Raw genomic sequence first — 9,807 nt, 5'->3', positions numbered from 1 at the left:
CCCGCCACCCTAGCCGCACGTTTATGGAAGGACGGACGGTCCGCTGCAACGTAGGCGACCGCATTTTCGGGGAGGGAACTAATCAGCAAATTCGTGTTCTAAATCTAAATCGCCGTCCGAATATTAATTCGAGGCCGGTCTCTCTTACCGCCACCGCCACCGCCGCCGCCGCCACCGCCGCTTCCATCGCCACCGCCACCGCCACCCACACGAACCACCTCTGCGCGTAACTTCCTTCCCCATACCCTCACCATTTTCTGCACCCTCACATCTTTCGTCTCGTTCCCTTTCGGCTTCACTCCTCTCGCGTTCACTCCATGTTCGCCTACACACTCGAATAACAGGTTGCGCTTATGTGTTTATGTGTGTTCGTATACATGTGGATGCGTGCGTAACGCAATCCTTCTCTCAGCATATCTCCGCGTTCTCGTGAAGACTACCTTTGATATCTTCGTTGGCCGCTTTGGAAATTTATCTACATGGCGGAATGTTTCCGAAGTCTTAAAATCAATAGTAGCCATATCTCTTTCGAAAATTTAAATTCTTGAAAATTAAATTTATAAGATATGGACGTATGAATGTTTACAATCCTTGTTCTTTTGAACATGATGAATTGTTTCTTTAGACGTTGAGAGATTTATAAAGCCTAAATTATATTAAACAATCCATATTCTCTAATCATAATTATTTAAATAATTTAAACAATGTTCGTCGATGTTTTAAATGTTAGCGTTCAAATTATTATACAATGATATAGATCTCTCAAGTTATATAAATGTTATACTTTTTAAAAATGTAGTACTTTATTATTTTACTACAAATTTATGGATTTACTTTTCGCAGATTTCCTTTTATAAACTTTGGCAAATAAATTCTATTCTTTAATGCGAGTGACTCATGCTATTTTTTTCCTACTGAACTGTTTACGTAAATGTAGCAGAGGAAATTTATCTCATGCTGAGATGACTAATAAAAAAACTCATAGGTAGGATGTCATGCTTTCGTATCATCTCTCTCGAAAAAAATAGAAAGAGAGAGAGAGAAAAAGAGAGAGAGAGAGAGAGAGAAAGGGAGAGAAAAAGAGAGATGGGCTCTCATTCGAACTTCTCAAAAATACACATGTCGATGCGAAACGTGCGCGCGTGAAAAGTAACGCAGCGCGGAAATCGTACTCGGACCATTGAACAACAGCGTGGCTTGTAATTCGACGCACGGATTAATGGCGCGTATGCCTGCTGGATCGACGTTCTCGTTTCTCGTAGCATCGTTCCACATGCTAATAACAGCGGCGTTCACGGCGCCCGTTTGCGAATCGCTACGGCCGAAGCGGCGCTAACGACCGCTGCGTCGAAAACAAAATTGACGACGGGTATGATCCGGTGGTCTCGAACGTCCGCTCGGCGAAATTCGATGTTATGTGCGGAATAACGAGACGCTCTTATACTCGGACGATAAATCTCATTCGCACAGAACAAAACTGACTGTCACGGTCGCAAATACTCGTCATCTGTTACACTCTCTTTATCGTTCAGTTACTTGAATAGGAGAAATCTTGTGCTACATAATTAATTTTATCTTTATTTAACAGAAGGAATTATTAAGAAGGAATTATTAAGAAAGAATTAAGGAAAGGAATAATGTTAATTTGAATTTTTATTCTCTTATATAATATAATTAATATCATTATTGAGAGAATTTTTATGTTATTATATTATTATTGGAAATATGTTATGTAACATATATCTAATGTTTTAATAATATTATTCAATTATATCAAGATTATATTGATTACAATGAGATATGTATATATAAAGAATCGAATTGTTTAATGAAACATACACATTATTAAATTATTAAGTTCACACTGTGTGTGTGAAATGTATTTATATAATTTTTTATTACAAAAATCTTAGTAAAATTAGAATACAAATAAAATAAAAACTTTAAATCTACAGATTTGTAAAATTCATATCTTTGGACTTTGGACTTTAGAGTTTTTGAAATTCTTGCCATTAATTTTGATCAGTTATGTTGTTTTTAAAAAAATAAATAAATAAAATTTGAATCTGTGTACAATCAATCCTGCAAAATGCAAAAAGTGCAGAAACAAGTATATGTACACAGCGGATAGTATTTACTTTTATTTTTCTTTTTTCCATATCTAAAAGCACAGAGATTCTAGTTAGGACTCCACATCCACTAATTTGTAATATTCAAAACAGTTATAAAGGGTTGACATGATGACGGGTGCGTTTGCACCGACGCACATTCACTCGAATGACAGAAACTGTGGCAAAAACAAATTCTGTGGGAGGGACGTGGGTCGGTGCGACGAGCTCGATAATCGTCGCGAATCGAGCGTGGATAATGACAAGAGAGAGGATCCCGAGAACGATAAATCTCAGCGGAACGACGTGACCCATGGACAATGGGTCGCGATGGGCGTGACTACGTCGCGGGGCCCGTTTCTCGTTTCCGTCGCGCCTCGGCGATGGAGATGTCAGGCATTGTGAGATTCGTCGCGGACCGCTGTCTACTTCCCGTGTTGTATTCGCAAGTCAAGCTGGCCCTAACTGCTGGACGTGTTTGTTACGATTATGCGCGCACGCTAGGCTGTGTTACCGGCACGTGTTACGTGCGGTCGCAATGACTATTTCTTCATTGATGCCGGCGGGAACTCGAGAGCGAGACGAATGCGACTCACGGTGACGAACGGGATTGATGATGACTCGTATCGACTTGTGATCGAGTCATCATAAGGCAACAGAAAGAGAGAGATCCTTTCTTATTTAGAAAACTTATATAATATTTTTCTATAACAATCATATATAATATAAATTATAAAGTCGTTCTTTTATTATATGAATGTATCTTTCCTCAGGCTTTAAAAATATTGAAAATATTCAAAATATTGAAAATATTTAAAATATTGAAAATTCATTTTAATTTTTAATTCTATTAGTTTCAATTAATTTATTCAATCAATTTTGAAATTTTTTAATAACATTTTTTTATAATATTACGCATCAGTTCACGAAAACTTTTTTCTATTTTTAATTTTTTTTAAATTATAACAATAAAAAAACGATATTAAAAAAAAACGCAATTTTCATGTTTAAATGTTTTTAGTTTTGTAAAAGATAAAATTTTAAAAAATTCCTTCCGTGTGAATCGAAAATAACTGTAAAATTTTTAAAATGTATTTATATAATTGTTTATTTCAGATAATTATTAATGTTAAAGCTTAATTACCATGCAAGCGCACACAAACTACAATAATTATTTAAGACACCATTATTATTTATTATTTCAATATTTTTATTATAATTTTGTCTGAATTTTATAATATTTTGAAAAATGTATTTTTTCAATAAGAGCATTTTCTATTTATTTATGAATTTTACAATATTTTGAAAAATGTATTTTTTCAATAAGAGCATTTTCTATTTAATTATTATTTAAAAAAAATTTATATGATATTGAGAAGTATTCTATTTTTTTTATTTATTACACTCCTAATAATATTTATTTGTTTTATTGATTTATTATAATCTTAACAATACTTATTTAAATAATAATTAATTAATTTTTTTAATGTTTAAAATTCTTAGAATATCGAGTTATAATTTTCTTTGTATATAAATTACCTAATGATCCTTGAAAATAACAGATGAAAGGAAGTAGATTTTCTGTCCGCAATATTCTTTTATGTGATACTTAAGAATATTCTTGCGCGTATTTGTTACACGTGCGCATTCACCACGTAAGAAAATGTCACAGTGCTCGATTTCATTAACGTCCGTCGAGTCACGAGCTCGATTGTCGATCGGTTATAGTTAGCGATCGTGTGATATCTTATATCACCGTTACACTTATTTGCCTCGACACCTTCTTGCTTCGGCACGATTCTGTCATTTCCATGAAAAGTTACTCTTGTAAGACGATTTATCGCGTATATACATACATTGAACAAGAACATAAAGTTTATTTTATTTTTCTTATCTGTTAATTTTTATACTTGAATTTATCAAAATATAAGTGCTGAATGATTTTTAACATTCTGTATTTAAAGTGTATTAAAATTGTAATAATTGAGGGAATGGGCGGAATAAAGACTTAATTACAAAATCTTGATTTTAATAAAAATTAAAATAACTTACTACTTTTTTATTATATACAAATGGGTACAATATCAAATGAATTAATGTAATGTCTTTAAGAAGTTACATATTACAATATTTCTCTATTACGATCAATATTATATAAAAAAAGCTAATTTCCGGAAAGAGCTGACAAATTCTCATGGCTATTAAACAAATACCATAATCATTATTTATTATCGCGCAGGAATATCTTTCTTATCAAAACATTCTTATCCTCTGTTATAGTACAATTTTCGAAATAAATCTTCCAATAACATTTATGATTATCATGCAGTTTAGCAAGAAAATAAGAGTACACGAGCGAAGTGATGATTTGAGAATGAGAAATTTGTGATTGGGAGGGTGAGCCACCCAGAAGCGTAATATTACCCCGAGAATCCATGAAGCCTCCACTGCTCACGAACGAGACGGATGATGCGATGAACGGATCTCGACGAAGCGAGCCATAGGCATCCCAAGGCACAAAAAAGTTCGCCATAGAGTATTGGATGACCCGTCGTCGACCGGTCATGCGCCAGACCGATCGAGATACTTTATACGAAGCTGCGATATTTTCCAAGCAGGCGACAGACGACGAACGATGGGAAATGGACCACCGTGAAGCATCGAAAGAATGAGTACACACGTACACTGTAACAGTTTGCCATGATTAAGATCAAAAGTGCATGTGAGAACGTTTATAATATTAGGTGTAGTAAAAAGAAATCCATTATTTTTGCATGAAATTGAATGGAAAAATAATGGATTTCTTTTTACTATACCTAATATTTTTTAGAGAAAAAGAATATAATTACGTAAAAATAGATGTATAAAGATAATGAAAAGATTACTTAAATTCTGAATTTTTTAAGAATCATCAACAAAAGATTATAGAAGTTAAAAAAAATAAATTGATGCAAAAACAATCTCATACAGCATAAAAGCTTAGAGTAATATTTCTGCAATATTACTGTAATGTTACTGCAATATTTCTGAAATGATCTATACTGTATGAGATAATTTAATTGCAAAATAATTTTTATGCGCGTGTTATTGTTAGATAAAAAATTTAAGAGAAGTAATAATTGGGTAACAATAAGTTATTGATATTCTTAACAGTATAAAGATTGTAATTTAATTAATATCAAGAATCGCTAGATTCTGTGAAGGAACAAATATAGATGTATCAGCTTGATATACTTTGATACTTATAAGTTACTCGCTTAGACAAAAGCAAATGCACCTAAAACCCTTTTTTAGCATGACGTTTTATTTTTTGTACTTTCGTCTGACGCACTTTACTCACCATACGGGTGAACAGAATCAAACGCGATGCACGCAAAAGGGTCAAAATGTAAGTCCCGAAATACTCTTTTGCTTTCGTCACAGAAAACGAATGGTCGGAGCTAATTATATCGCGTGACAGCTCGAGCACTTAGTACTGTCTCTAATTACATTTCTCGTTTCTTCACTTTGAAATTGAATTACTACTGGAGAGAGCGGTTTCCTCTTCTTTTTTTTCTTTGTTGCATAAGGGCGGATGGAGCGACACGTTGGTTCATTTAAAAGCCTTCATTTCGAATTGCATACTTTTGCCACCACTCGAAAGCATGCACACCCTCGTGCTGGTTGGTTATCCCTCTCGTAGACACGACGATGTGAAGAACGCGATGTATTTACGCGCGCTTACGTCACAAATCTAAGAGACGAGAAACGAGACTTTGACGCGTCGCATCTGCGGTTACCCAAGAACACCCCGCGGTGAGATATCGTGGAAATAGGAGGAGGACTTTACGTTAGGTACTCTTATAATCCCTTCGCACGCTGCGAAGGGTGCAAAGACACGTTTGGTAACGCGATTTCGAGTGGAGCCCGGGATTTTAAATCCGGAACTTACCTATTCAAAGACACCCCCTCAAGCCTCCCTAGCTCCCTCGTCCTTCACTCCTTCCTGATCCGCGTGTTTCACGGGGTGGTTCTTGAATCAAGCGTTTCAAATATGTTGGAAGCGATCAGTGTTAAGACTGTTCTCGTTTGCTGTGCATTCACCGTTTATTATGTAAGCTTTTAAATATATTTCGTGTTTATATATCGTGTTTATATATATTTTGGTTTATAAACACGAGTTATTTCAATTTTATAGATTTCAAAGAAATCTATAAAAGGAATGTATGTTAACTTAGACATACTAAATTAAGCACAGTTTTGCTGTTTAATATCGCAGAGCATATTATTTTGCTTGCAAATTTCTACATATACACATAAAGTGCCTCTTATGTATATCTATGATATAATGATTACATATGTATTTGTATGCATATTTAATCCCTATTCTATTATCTGCAAGCTGAAGGGTCATCTGTGCACAAAAAAAAAACGAATTCTCGTATCTGTAATAAGGGACGGATTAATACCCTTCAAAATGGGGTACTCGATTTTAATCCTCTCTTATCCTACGCTTTTTCTACTCTCTTTTTCTTTTCCTCCCTTCGTTCAATTCCCGGACCATGGTTCATCTTTTTCACTCTTTCACATCGCGATTCGGGCTTTTGTCAATGACGACACGAATCCCACAGCGGTCAAAAATCTTCATTGTGATTTCTCGCGCGACATATCCGCCCCCATGTTCGCGCGATCCCTCTTCAGCTTTATGGGAAAACTCTCAATGTCGTTTCTTGGATTTCTTGGGAAGCGATCAAATGGTGTTCTCCTCGCTTTCAATCCATATGAGAGACAGGTGGCAGATACTTTGGCTTTTTGGCTACTCGCATCGTTTCATCATAATAGACCGCGTGTCTTCTGCGTGTCATCGCGAGTTTCTTGCAAGCAATTGCACGAAATGAATAATAAGACACAATTTTTATCGCATAAATCTTTAACAGAATTAAATAGAATCTTCAATTTGTAAAAAGAGACACGTTATTTGTAGAAATTGGCTTGTCTATCAATATCTAAAAAGTGATACACATAAATAAATAAATTATACTTATACTTACACGAAAGAAATGATTTTATTAAAGAATCTAAAAATTTATAAATACGTTGATACATATTTGAAAATAATTATATCGGATTATTTAAATTATTATGTAAATTATTTACAAACATCTCAAACAATACATAAATTCGATATTTAGCTGTTTTATAATATTTAGCTGTTTAATATTTAAATTATCAATAATCACAATTTATATGTATAGTTATAGAGATTGTATGAAGTAAATATAGAAATTATTGTTAAATGAATTTTTACCTGTTGCTGAACCAAATAAATGTGTCGAACAATGATATTTAAAATCGAAACCTGACATGACACTAATTTCTCCTTTATCATTCCTATAGAACGCTCAGAATTCTTCGAAAAAAGTTCCTAATATAATCGAAAAGAAGAAACAAAGGGTTAGCTTCTCGGCCCCAATAAGAATGCCGAGTATGCGACGTATTGAAATTTCTGTTAACTTGCCAAAGAGTGGCGCGAAATGAAATACGAACCAACTACACGGGCTAATAGTACCCAGCATCGGCATACACAGATATGTGAATGATCGATACATAGCCCGGGAAAACACGCGTTCCAGCATCCGAAGCCTTCGCATACCGGCCGTAGGGCAGCATCACGCAGAATGCTTCGTGGCATCTGGCCGAGAGTGCGAGTCAGGCATTGTGATTCGTGCATAGTTCGCATTTCGTCAGTACATTTTCGGACCTTCGCTCTCTGACCAGGAACATGATTAGTGTGCGCACACTTGACCTGGTCGACCCATTGTATGTCGGTGGGGAAAGGGGAACTGAGAAATACTATTATACCGATACTACTGTGCACGCGGAGTCCCCATTATTCGATGCTGCCGAAATACGCGCAGGGTGCGTTCCTGTTCTCCGGCTTTATTACAATCTTTCTCAATAGTCCTCATACAAATATACACGTATCTTTGGCCATGCAAAATTATTGGAACCGATCATGAGATTTACGAGAATATTTTAGAGGAAAGATCGTTATGTGTCTTGTATGAGAAAGAGGAGTTCGATCAGGCATTTCATAAAAACACACACATACGCACAAGATTTTGAACTTAAATATAAAATCAATTTGAATTATTCAATTTGAATTATTTTATATTTTTTTAGAAAAATAAAAGAAAATATAATCTTTTTTCTAGAAATGCAACGGATATCCGGTATTATCCAGTATTTTTTTACTGTTCAGTCGGATAGCAGGTTATCATATTAGTATCCGGTAATGTATAATCTATCCAGCTAAAATTTTATATTGAAAGTTTGCATCATTATTGTCAAATTTTATTCTTATCTTTTTAGCTGAATTTCTTGTACTATTCAACTTTTTTCTTTTTTTTTTCACGTTGTAAAGATAAAAAAATAATTATCGCTATTTTCCTCTTACTTTTTTCGAAAGTTAACTGGATATCCGGGGAAATATTTATTATCCGGATAATTACCCTACTGGTATTCTAATAATTTTATGATCTGGTGCATGCCTGCCTTTTCTTTTTAATATATTTATAAAAATCTCTTTTTGAAAAATACTTTAAAAATTTGGAAAACTTAAAGTAACAGGACTCTTAATATTCAAAATACGACAATGTAAAAGGTTAATGAGAATCAAAAGACATAAAAAAAATTCCATTATCTATATAACATGATGTATAATTACAACTAAATATAAAAAAAGAAATTATAAAAAAAATCGCAGAAATTAAGAGTATGAAAACATTACAGAATACAATATATGTTTCGACCTTATATTTAGGTCTTCTTCACAGATGTACAAAAATTCAGGCGCAGTAAAATTAATATAAAAAAAAAAGAAAGCGACGGTTTTGTTGCATAGTTTAAAAAAATTTAAATTTATTTTTAGATCTTTAGAGAGAGAGAACGAGAGAGAGAGAGAGAGAGAGAGAGAGAGAGAGAGAGAGAGAGAGAAAGAGAGAATATTATTATTTCTTTTTTATATAATTTTATATAAGAATGTAAAAGATTCGACTGTATGATATAAACATCGTTTAAAAGAGAGAGTCGTCGCGTAAACTCCAGAGACAAACGAGCCATGGCCGAGGACGTTATCGGGGTAATTTTCGCGGGGCTCGCAGTAAACTACCGAAATGATGGATCGAGCCGGGAGCGGAACGAAGCGGGACGGCCGCGCCGTTCGGGAGGAGAGATCGGTAATGTGTGTGAAATTTTTGAAAGCCACACGGTAAGCGCTCTCGCTCGGCCGTTGGTCGATGCTCGGGGATGCTCGGGTTAGGTGCACACGTTGTTCCGACAATTTATGGCGTTTTGCGTATCTCTTCGTCACGTGCACATTACGCGCCCTCCTGCACACCTATGCCCTCTTTCTCTCTTCCTCCCTCTGTCCATCCATTTCGCCCTTTTGGTGCGTTCGCCACCCTTTACACGTCTCGCCCCGTTCTCAACCACCTCTCGTCGCTCCCTCTCGGCTGCCGAAATCGCGTCAGCATTTAGCGTGCAGTATATTAGGCAAAATACAGGCGGATATCCTCTCACGGGCCATTACTGTTACCTTTGATCATCGCATGACCGGAGAGTGGTTAACGCTGCGTCATCAGAGCATGAATTTCTCTCTATCTGCCTGGTATAATTTACAATCCGCGCAGCAACGGCCCTCTCGCCAACTAAGTCCACA

The sequence above is a fragment of the Atta colombica genome, unplaced genomic scaffold, assembly GCF_001594045.1.
Source record: "Atta colombica isolate Treedump-2 unplaced genomic scaffold, Acol1.0 scaffold111, whole genome shotgun sequence".
NCBI classification, from domain to species: domain Eukaryota; kingdom Metazoa; phylum Arthropoda; class Insecta; order Hymenoptera; family Formicidae; genus Atta; species Atta colombica.
Note: the sequence above shows the minus strand (reverse complement) of the source record.